The sequence below is a fragment of the Bidens hawaiensis genome, unplaced genomic scaffold, assembly GCF_021521415.1.
Source record: "Bidens hawaiensis isolate Kalapana, Puna unplaced genomic scaffold, B.hawaiensis_p1.1 tig00064584_1, whole genome shotgun sequence".
In the NCBI taxonomy this organism is placed as follows: Eukaryota; Viridiplantae; Streptophyta; class Magnoliopsida; order Asterales; family Asteraceae; genus Bidens; species Bidens hawaiensis.
Window position 1 is genome coordinate 61,862 of NW_027506555.1, and position 8,160 is coordinate 70,021.

Sequence of the window (8,160 nt, forward strand, 5' to 3'; positions counted from 1 at the left end):
ATAAGATTCGCATCTTACAACGTATACATTTGACGACGTTAGGTGTACTTATTGAAAAATGATAAAAAGATATCATAGATGTCCTTAGAAAGAAATACCTATTTATTTTGTCACAAAAATCACACTTATTACTCTTAGATCTTTTAATAAATTTTGACATAAAATAAAAGTGTTTAATAATTCTTATCTTCTTCTCCCCTGTGGCCTATGGGCCAATTTGCCAAGTTTCAATCTTCATTACAGATCCTTTTCATATTTTACGATATCCTTACTTGTCACGTGCTCCCAATATTTGCCATCAAAATTTATAATATTATTTTCCATTTATTTATCTACACAATTCCAATTCCAATTCCAATTCCAATTCCAATTCACCTACACATATATATAAACCAACATCACATCTCCTGTCTTCAACAAACACAAACACAAATTCAAAAACCAAAACCTTAGATTTCATGATATGGAGTGGATTAGAGGTAAAACAATCGGTCACGGAAGCTTTGCAGCTGTTAGTTTAGCAAAACCCGTAAATTCGGACTCTCCAAAAGTATTAGCGTTGAAATCTTGTGGCGTGTCGCATTGCGAGTCATTAAAGAGCGAGCGAATAATATTGGAAGAGCTAAAGGATTGCCCAGATATTATCAAATGCTACGGAGACTCAGTTACAGTCGAAAACGGCGTTAAATTATATAATGTTGCGTTAGAGTACGCCTCCGGCGGGGCATTATCGGAAAGAGTGAAGTTGCCGGAAAATGAAGTCCGGCGGTACACGAAGTCTGTTTTAAACGGGCTTCAGTTTATTCACGGGAAAGGGTTTATGCACTGTGATATTAAGCTTCAGAACATATTATTATTCTCGGATAACGGAAACGACGTCGTTAAGATTGCGGATTTCGGGTTGGCGAAAAGGTCAACGGGGGAGTTGACCAAGGGTGAGATTAGGGGTACGCCGATGTACATAGCGCCGGAGACTGTCACCGGCGGCGAACAAGAGTCGGCGTCGGATATATGGGCGGTCGGGTGCTTGGTGTCGGAGATGATCACCGGCGAACCGGTTTGGAAGTGTTCGGAAATTGGCGCGCTTTTGATGAAAATCGGAAATGGCTGGGAAGTTGTCGGATGAGGGAAAGGATTTTTTGGAAAAATGTTTTTTGAAAAATCCGAGGGAGAGATGGACGGCTGAGATGCTGTTACAGCATCCGTTTGTTATGAATAGTGTTTTATGTGAAGACGCGGAGAATCAAATCTCTCCGAGAGATCCATTTGATTTCCCTGATTGGGAATCAGAGGCATCTTTGTCAGTGTTGTTGCCGGAATCTCTCGGAAAAGATGTTGGATTCCGATCTGGGTTGCCGCCGGCGACGAGGTTAGGGCAGTTGCTGACAGCTAAGGAACCCAATTGGTCTGATTCAAACTGTTGGGTGAAAGTAAGATGACGTGGCGGAGATAGATTCAAGAGTTAATTTGTTTTTTAAATTTTGACACGGATTCTTTTATTGATTTAAAAGGTGGATATTTTTTTTCCATCATCAAATTGTAAATACAGATAGATATGTGGAAGATGGTACATACACATCACTGTCAAAATATGACTTCTGTCACAATATATTATTATTGGGTTTATAGTAAATTTCATCATTCGCTATTAATATTTAAGATGTTTTGTATGGTTCTGGTAACGGGTATGTTTCTTTTGGTTAACTGTGTCGGGTATCACGTGATATCATCGGTCTCATACTAATGAAGTTATAAGCTAAACTTATATCAAATATTCACCCCAAATGCTTTGAATTTACATGTTAGATTCATATTCTTTGCCACTTGCCAATATGCATGTGATAAGTGAAATTATGTAACCAAAAAAGAAACCAGTTTTAATTAGGAAAATCCTAGCCAATGAGCTTGAGCTCAGCCAACATTGAAGGGAAGTGAAGACTTGGCTACAGACTGCAAGTTTGAATTAGATTTCAACTGGATATTACCGCAGTGAGTCATCAAGAGACGGGTTTTCCTGAGAACAAGAAATGGTGGGTTTGGACTAACTAGCGTTGTCTGTGATCGTGGGCGTACATGGTTGCCTTTTAGCATTGGGTTACTCTAAGTAGCTAGGCTTTATTCATTGGTCGTTCAAAATAACAATAAAAATAAATTCTAGAAAGTTTTTTCATGATTACGTAGAAGATAACTCATGAGAATTATGCGATAACACATGATTAGCAAATCATTATAAGATAACCCAATCATTTGGAAACATGAATCAGGGTTTTAATTGCAACTAATTATATTATAATTATTCATTAAAAAAGGGAGATGCATGTAACTTGCAAGAATCATTTTAGGTTTCTAAAGCAAAGCAAAGGCTGAAAACAAAGATCTTTCGGTCACGAAATTTGCTGTCTTTTGCAGGCTTAGATCTTATTACCTCTTTAAATTCTTTTTATTATTATATTTATATTCTTTTTATGATTAAACCATATTCCGAGCACCATGCTTGCTTTACCACCCAATTAGGTGTCTTCCCTATATAAAGTATATAGATTTCAATTTATTTTTCTCATAATAAGATGAAATAGGTAATTTACTATACCTCAAACTATAATTTTGAATTTCATTTATTACCTTTTATTTTTTAATTAATATTCTATTTAGAAAATAAGATGACTACATCTAATAGAGATGTATATGCATTGTTGCAAAAATCGGTGGTCGGGCGGTGGGGTGAGGACTAGCGATTAATCGGGATTAGTCGAGATTAATCGGGATTAATCGGATCGAACTTTAATGTATGTTTTTCAGTTTTATACACACACACATTTTTATATGTAATTTTCAGTTTTATATATACACAAACATATTTTGGCGGGAAATTGGCTGGAATCTCGCTGGAAACAACTAGTTTTTGCTGTAATCTCGCCGAAAATAGTTGATATGGGTCGGAATCTTGCCGGAAACCACTGATTTTGGTCGGAATCTCGCTGAAAGTCGTCGATTTTGGCCGGATTTGACTTTTAACCGATTAATTGACTGATTAGCCCAAAATTAATCAGTGAAGTGGGGACTAGCGATTAATCAGGGATTAATCGGTGACTAGTCGGGATTTTTGCAACACTGTGTATATGGGTTAGTTTCAGGATTAAACCGAAACTAAACTAAAATTTCCATTTTTAGAAATAGATTAGTTTGGTTATGTTATGAGTTGATTTTTAGTTTTATAATTGGGCTTAAAATAATTTGGTTTAAAAAATGAATATGAAGTTTAGTTCAGTGTGGTTCAGTTTTAAAATGGTGTATGACCGAAACTGAACCATGAAATTTCGTTGCAATTTTGTGTTTCGGTTCGATTAATTGATTTTTTTTACTCACCCTGCTGCATTAGATTGTCAATATAAGTGTTTAAATGGCACACACAAAAGTAACTATATTTGTATCTGAAATACGCTATAACAAAATATCAAATAAAACTATATTTCAATTTTGGGCTTTTCTAAATCATTTTTTTCTAAAAGTTTGGTGTTGCTATTTGCTGGTTAAATTCCCTCTCTCACAGACACATAAAATGTAGCTTTTGAGTATCCCTGATAGGGACAGGGGTGAGCAAATTCGGTAATGGTATCAATTGGTGCCGGTACCGAATCGGTACCAAAGTTTTGAGTTTCGTTATCGGTACCGGTACTGGTATTTCCCGATATTTTACCTTCAATACCGGTACCGTCCTAGTACTGATAAAAATTTGCGATTTTCGGGACCGGGACCAGTCGGTACCATTACCGTACCGATCTCATCCCTAATCCCTGACAAAAAACAATTTCTGATGATGGCTCAATTTGAAGGTTTAGTGGCCTAATATGGACAAAAAATGCACGAGTGACTTAATTAAGATAGAATCATAACAGAGAGAGAGAGAGAGGAAGGTTTCAACCAAATTAAGCGTAATCCATTATGACCGTTCTATTCGTTATTATACAGACTCATTTGTTAACGACCTAACGACTAATAGCTAACAACCCAACTAACTCTTTTACAAACAGACACCAACTAGTCAGCGATTACCAAAATGACCCCTGTCATAACTATCACGAAATTACAAAGTGACCCCTGTACATTCTATACTCGTAACCAATTGAAACAGTTACATTTTTTATTTTTCTTGAACTAAAACACGAAAATTATCAATACATAAATAAATTTCATGGAACCTTCAAAATTCGATATGTTTACGGCCCATTACTCTGGACTACAAATGGGCCTGGTAGAAGCAACTCAGCAAGCATGAAGCACTCAGTTAAGATAAATAAAATAACAATAATAAAACGTTAAAAGTAATAGAGGAAATGTGTAATCTTTATACTAGTTGTAGTGTATGGCTGTATATGCCATCTGTTTTTTCAAAATATGTTATTTGTCATAATTTAATTTAAAGTTTTCACTAAAGTTGAAAGGATCAAATCATTAAAATAAAATGGAAAAAGTGGCTCAACAAAATATAATTAAGTTCATTAATGTTGCTACAACAATTATAAGACCAATGATAGTGAATATATTTTTTAGGCTAACAGGCTTCAAGAGTTCCGGTTAACCTAACGCAGGTCGTCGGGTCCCTCTACATTTGCAAAACGTAAAGAGAGGTTCACTAGTTTAGTTGTTATTTGTTATGGTTCACTAAGGATCCAAGACCGAGATGCAAGAGCCGGTTCTTGGATGTAGATTCTTAGTGAAGTTATGTTATTTTTGAAGTAAGAAAGAAACATTCAAAGTGCAAGCTCTCAAGGAAGAAAAGAAGATCAAAGAGTGTAAGTTAACTCCCAGATCTGGTGTGTTTGTATGACTGAGTTACATTCCTTTTATAGAGAAGGAATGTAAGGCTTTTGTCCAGTGGTTATACTAGTGAATTTCTGTTGCAGTTGAGGACTGACCCTTTTAGGCGCATGAGGTTATCGACCTGTGGTTAATAGTATGCTTTCTGAGCATGTGTCCTTTTTTCGGCTGAGAGACAACTAAACAGTGATAAATTTTATAGCTACTAAGTAACGCATTTTCCACATACTCCATGTGTTCGATACCCGCTTACCGCTATCTAATTAGTTGTAATCGGTTTATTTTTGAGTGAGTCTTCGACCTCACGTCATCTACAAACCTAATTAGTTAATTTATTGTGTCCGTTCCAAATCCAATAAGGCATCTGATGTCGTCCGACTCAATCCAACTTGGCATAGATTCATCGTTTAGCTCAATTTCTCTACAATACAACCAAACAGAACAAGTATTGTATAATATTTGAGAACGTACCAGAAACCTCAAACCGATTCCTGCTTTCTCTCTATATTATCGCTTTCTCTCTTTGACTCTCATTTTAACTCTCTTTAACCATCTTTGACGGGAAAGAACCTGCTATAACTAAAATAAACTCAACCAATGGATCTGGAATCATCAGTTTTGTTCTTGAAAACAACATTTAAGAAATGGAGCAGCAAATCAAGAAGAATAAATCAAACCTGGGTCCTTTGAACCATTAAATCAAACATTAGAAGTTAGAACCACGCCAACGAATACCTGATTTTGATTTAGGAGAGAGAGAGTGAGAGAGAGAGAGGATAAACTTTCTTAAGGTCTGAATTTCAAAACTTCGTTGCAATGCTTTTACGTTATTCATGGTTTTTTGAATTTTGAATTAGCCACAAATGGGATGCGCAAGATATAATGATTTTTATGCTTTATGCATTACAAACTTGTATATTATGTATCAGGAGTAGTAAAACTTTTATTTTAAAGAGTTTTTATTAAATTACTATTTTGCCCTTCCTATATGTATATTAATATAGTGTATATATATTGCTAGCTATAAGAGAACATAAGTAGCAATTCAGACACAATGGGACAAACATTTTTTACTAAAAGTAACAAGTAAAATGGGTAAAACTAGTTGTGAATATCTAAAGTTTGTTATTAGTTAAATAATAAAAACACCAATCTTCTAATTGTTTTATCCTTTAGAAAATTGTTAATATAATATTCTCTAATTAATTTTCAAAATCATTTTACGATCCAGTGTTGTAGATAAGGTTATTATGGATATGTAACATAATTTGTTTTAAGTGGCATGTTAGTGAGTCAAATATTGATTTAGTTAGATATTGTTTCCAAGTCTGAACGAAAATCCCAACTTCAAAACCAATATAACTAAATAAATTTGACATTATTACGTCTTTCAAATATCCTTATTTGTTTATGTCAAGCGAAAAGTTATCGAAATATCAGAAGAGTTAAATAGAAACTCTTAGTTTTTCTATCAAGATACAATTTTAAAGAAGTTTACGATTCTTTAGTAATTAATATGGTAGGTTACACAAATTTATTATTGTTTTAATTAGAAAATTAGAAGTTTTTAAAAGTTGAATTATAATAATGATGGCACTTTCACAACAAGGGTTATGTAATTGTCACATGACACAACTATTGTTTTTGTTTATAATATAAAGGATTGTATCGAGTTTAGGTATAACCGAGTATGGGTACAGAGTATGACTGGTTTCAGGTATTTACATGTATAATCGGGTACGATTCCGGGTACTGCTATCGAGCTCAAAATGCATATCATATTCGTACCTTGTAGGTTTCGGTATAGAATACCCGGTTATAAAAAAAACCGGTTTAGAGTATTTTATCAGATTCGGTTCTGATTACAGGTTTTTTTTGCACCTCTAAATGTGGTAGTGAAGTCCAAGTCGAGTAGAAATTACTAACAAGCAAGTTTATGACATATAATTTAATTTAAGAAAGATCTCAAGATCAAATAAAGAGTCCATCTTATGATAGGATAACTAACTCTCATCATGTACTTGTATCATTTGATTTGTCAACGGAACAGTTTGAAGAGGTTGATCTTGATTTAGCTTTACCACACCATCAAGTTTTATCCATCTCGAAGCTTAATGGTTCTCTGGTTGTGCTGGATCTCAAGCCGGATGCGATGGTTTATGATGTGTGGGTGATGATGAAAAATGGTGTTGGTTCAAAATCTTTGTTTACAAAACTATTCACTGTTCGTTTTAATCGGACACCCGAGACATTGTATTATGGGATAATTGGATTTAGGAAGAATGGTGAGCTGATGGTGGAACACATGCGTAGGCATGATGGAGTATTTCAAACAACACTTGGAGTTTATGATACAAACTCTAAACAGTTCAATGAAATCGAGAGGGATTTATCTTGTAGAACGTCTTTTTCAATGGCATCCTACACAGAGTCACTGCTCCTGCTTAATCACTGTGATTCAATCATTGAGTCATAGACGGTATATCGTCATGATATATGTTGGGGTAATTGGTATTTTCATCTATATATGATGTGGTTTTCTGCTGGTATTTATTAGTTGCTAATATTTTCTTAATGTTTAAAAGAATGTGTCTTTGTTCTGTTCTCTTTTCTCTTAAGGATTGAAGAGGTAGGTCCCAGCAGAGACCAGTTGGTCCCGCAAGACTCACCTTGAACAGGGACGTCTGCGCAAAGGCCATCTGCTCCCGCAGGACCCACCGTGCTCATAGAATCTTACGCGCAGTACGCAAGCTGTACACGCAGGGAAAGCCTCCCAATGGTGAAGTACCCCGCCTGTTCCCGCAGTTGCGGATACAAGCCATCAGGGAAGGCTACCCGCAGACAGCAGGGCTACACGCACAAGACACTAGCTACTTCAGCAGTCACGTGAAGGAATGAGCAGGGCGGGAACAATCCCGCCCAAATGAGCCAGTCTGATTCTGAAAGATCTTTTGTACCATACCTACCAAGGTATGGATAGGAAAGACGATCTGACCAGAACAGCCCATGAGCCAATCACAGGGTGACAGCTCACCGACAACAGTGCGAGGAGGAGCACCCTCTAGTACTGTTTGTCACTATTAGCCGCTGCCTACTCACCAACCCTTACTGTGGAGCATGCGCAGCCTACAGTTGGTGGAATAGTGTTACTGTTGGCCGTAACCTATTCACCAACCAGCATGGCCTGCGTACAATCCACAGTAAGTGGGACGTGCATAGTCTACAGTTGGTGGAATAGTGCAGCCGACTTTGTTACTGTTGGCCGTAACCTACCCACCAACCAGTATGGCCTGTGCGTAATCCACTGTTGGTTGAACAGGAATACTATTCAGCCGGCTGTAC

The 8,160-nt window shown here is 36.3% G+C and overlaps 1 pseudogene; it reads left to right on the plus strand.

The window, feature by feature from the left end:
• The first annotated feature begins 429 nt into the window (after positions 1-429).
• On the plus strand, positions 430-1,561 carry LOC143618165 (mitogen-activated protein kinase kinase kinase 20 pseudogene; annotated as a pseudogene).
• The last annotated feature ends 6,599 nt before the right edge of the window (positions 1,562-8,160 follow it).